Genomic DNA, 3,599 nt, shown 5'->3' with positions numbered 1-3,599 from the left:
AGTTTCCAGCTAGAAGACAATAAATCATGGTCCTTCTCACTCTCAATAGTTCCATGAGCTCTTTTTGATAATAAAGAGTGTGTAGAGTGTGATTGTGTATGTGTGTGTGTGCAGATGGGTGTACAGAAGCACACATAGATAGACAGATGACAGAGAAGATATATCATACCAGTTCTAAACCTCTGGAGACCTCATGTGTCTATCCACTAAGAAAATGAAATGCCCCAATCTTTTTCATCTTGTCTGCTTAAATTACCCTGAGCTCAACAACATTCATCTATAAGACTGATGCTTGAAGCTATGTTCAGCTTCCTACCTCTGAGTCTCTTTTGCCAAGGGAGGTCCACACTGCTGCACAGTATGGAAGTCACAAAGGTGATAAATTTTCAGAAAGGGAAGTTTATTCACGCTTCAGAAACAGGATGAGTATGCTTTGCATACAAGGGTAAAAATGGTGTGTCACCTCGACCAGGTTTAGAGTGAGGGTTTAGAGGTACTTATGGGACAAAGCAGCAAGGTGAGCTGCGACAAGCCACTGAAGGCAAGGGAACGTGAAGGAATTCATGGCCTAAGCATGAAAAATTAAACTTTATGGCTCTTCGCAGAGAGATATAAAGAATACTGGTGACATTCATGCCATCTAACGATAAAGTGTCCAGCCCTCTAGTGTCAAGCAGTCACCCATGGCACACTGCAAGATGCCCAAGTGGAAGGTCAGCATCTCCAGCCGGTTTTAACCAACAGCGCCCTCCAAGTTCCTGGCAAACCATGTTGCAGCTGCTACCACCAAGCCCGCTCACCAGAGCTGCTGTCACTAGTGAAATGGACAGACAGAAACTAAATAAAGTAAGCTCTAAAACTGCGCATGACAGCACGTAACTCAAACCAAAGTACAGCTTGCGATTGTGATCGAGGTCATCCCCCAGTGTCACTTGGTCCCTGCCCCTTCCCTTTCAGTCAGCCTGGCTGTGAAAGCCTTATTCCTTCCTCTTCTTGGTGTCCAAGAAGCCCTGACCATAAACCTTAACCCAACGCTAGCCTGGAATGGCTGAACTGTGAGTCAGGCCAGATTCCCTGCCCATCACCAAACCCTTATGGTAGGTCCTGTGACCTGCACAGCTGGCTTTGTGCCGCCACATCAGCTGAGCTCTGGGTCGAGGGATCCCTTGATTACACAGAGGACTAGGCCTCATCTGACATAGATATCCACATTAGAAGACAGAAGTTGCTGAGGGCGCCCTTTCTACTTGAGATTCTCATGGTTAAGGAGCACTCGGGCCTTGACCTGATGAGTTCATCCTCAGTAGAGCCCATTTGCTGCTGCAGAACTGAACCCAGGACCCTTTGCTATGCTTCCACTTATGGTTAAATAAGAGTGAAATATGGTGAGTTCATCTCTGAGTGTGTCTTGGGAACTAAAATATATTTTTTTCTTTTTTTACACAAGCAGAAACATTAAAGTATTATCCCTCAGAAATAATAACAAGAGATAGCAAGAGATAAGTCTCTGCCTATAGAAAGGTGAAGCCAGACCAGAATCAAAAGATGGCTTCCGTTAATGAATTCAAGACTACGCTGAGCACCATTATCAAACCTCATTCTACTCCCGGAGCATTTTCCATCCACTGCATGGGAAGGGAGTCTGTTTCTCTGCTTGTGACAGCTTTTATTGGCAATCCAATTTCTGCGTGTCATTGTGTGCCCTTCTCGAAGCAGAAAAGAATGATGACTCGCTGGCCAAAGTCCCTGAAGAGTTGTCAGACATCTTGATAAATAGAGATCATCCGTGTTTTCGGCGTTGGACTGCACATCCCAATGCCACCCTTGTGCGATTGTCTGATATCAACAGTGACATCCCAACAGCTAGGCAGAGAGCCAAGATGATGAGTGGGCATCCATGCCCTTGCTCTATTGGTCATGCTGCTCTCTCAAGAACATACAGGGAGGCTTGCTCACCAAACCCTGCTAGAGTCAGTTCATGCCAGCTCCCTAAAGCTAACTGCTAGATTTCCAGAGACTTTGGGAAGACTATCCTATCTCCTTGTGAACTTGAAATTGGCTTGTGTGAAATTGAATTGTGGTGCAATTATTTACAGCATGGAAACCGGCACAGTCTACACATCAACATCAGTGGTTAAGCATTTACTAGCACACTCTATCTATTATTATTGAGTACTTGGAATTTTATAGATAACTCAGTGAGGGTTGCAAACTTGAACCAATTCGCTTGTTTTGTTTTCTGAGACACTGTAGCCCAGGCAAGGCTGGAACACACTACATAGACCTCAGATTCATTCTCCCCTCCTACCAGAACCTCCCAAGAATCCTTCTTTCAGGCATTAGAGACCTCTACCAGACTTGAGGACAGAGCAGCCAGGTCAGCTGGTAGCAGAAAAGTGACTGGGGTCATGTCTCCCTGCACATCTGCAGTGCTTGGGGTACCCTGCCAGACTGAATTCAGAGCTGTCTTTCAGGTAGTAACCCCTTAAGATGTCAGGGCCTGTCCACCATCTAGAGTTAGGAGTCCACCTTGCTGAGCGGGCTTCCTACTCAGTACGATGCTTTCTTCTTCCTTGGATATCTTGATAGAGCAGGGAGTGGATCTTTTCCATAAAGTATTTGGAAAATTCTCTCTCTCTCTCTCTCTCTCTCTCTCTCTCTCTCTCTCTCTCTCTCTCTCTCTCTCTCTCACACACACACACACACACACACACACACACACACACCCCATACTGGGAATTGAATACAGGGCCTTTCATATTCTCTGCAAGTGCTCCCCCACAGCCCACAATTGGAATATTCAGTATCATCTGTTTCTCAGGCTAAGAAAGCAAGTCAAAGTGGGAATACATGCATGAACCATCACACCCAACTCCAATGCGTTTTGTAACCCTCCCCCAAAAAGAACAAGAAAGGTAGAAGCAGAGAGGCTAAAAAATGTGGGGAACAGATACTAGCAACTCCCCTGGAGAAAATACTTGACCGACAGTGGAGGTAACAATGTCTCCCTTCCCAATACAGAGGGGGAAGAGATTCAGGGACCTCTGTCCAGGCCAATATTCTGTAATGCTCCACACAAGTGCTCCAAGAGCTACAACAGTCTGAGGGAGTAACTACTTTTACTCTATCGCTCTAGGAATGAATTATCCACGATAAAAGCTGAATATCTGCACTTTGCCAAAATTTCCTCCACCTGAGAAACAGGTACCTCAAGAATTTAGCAGATCCAGGCCAGAGATGGCTCCAAGTTGGAGCTTTGCCTGCCATATGTAAACCCTAGGTCCCATCTCCGTTGTGGGGAGAGGAAAGTCCAACAGTTCATTGAAAACAGCTGCTTCCTACATCTCTCAAGATTTGGGGATCTGTGCTGAGTAGGAAACTCCCCACCCCCAGCAATGGAAGTATCTGCTTCCAGATGATGGGACAGTTTACACATCTGGACTCTTAAGAGATCATAATCAAAGAAATGGCTCTGAATTCAAGCAGCCTATGGTACCCTGAACATAGCAAAGGTTGACAGAGACATGTCCAGGCATGGGTGTCCTCAGGGTCCTCAGACATGTGGTTCCCCATGTCTGAGAGATATTCAGTAATCATAA

The sequence above is a fragment of the Arvicola amphibius genome, chromosome 2 (genome assembly GCF_903992535.2).
Source record: "Arvicola amphibius chromosome 2, mArvAmp1.2, whole genome shotgun sequence".
NCBI lineage: Eukaryota > Metazoa > Chordata > Mammalia > Rodentia > Cricetidae > Arvicola > Arvicola amphibius.
The sequence above is the reverse complement of the archived record's forward strand: the minus strand, read 5'-3'. Positions refer to the sequence as shown.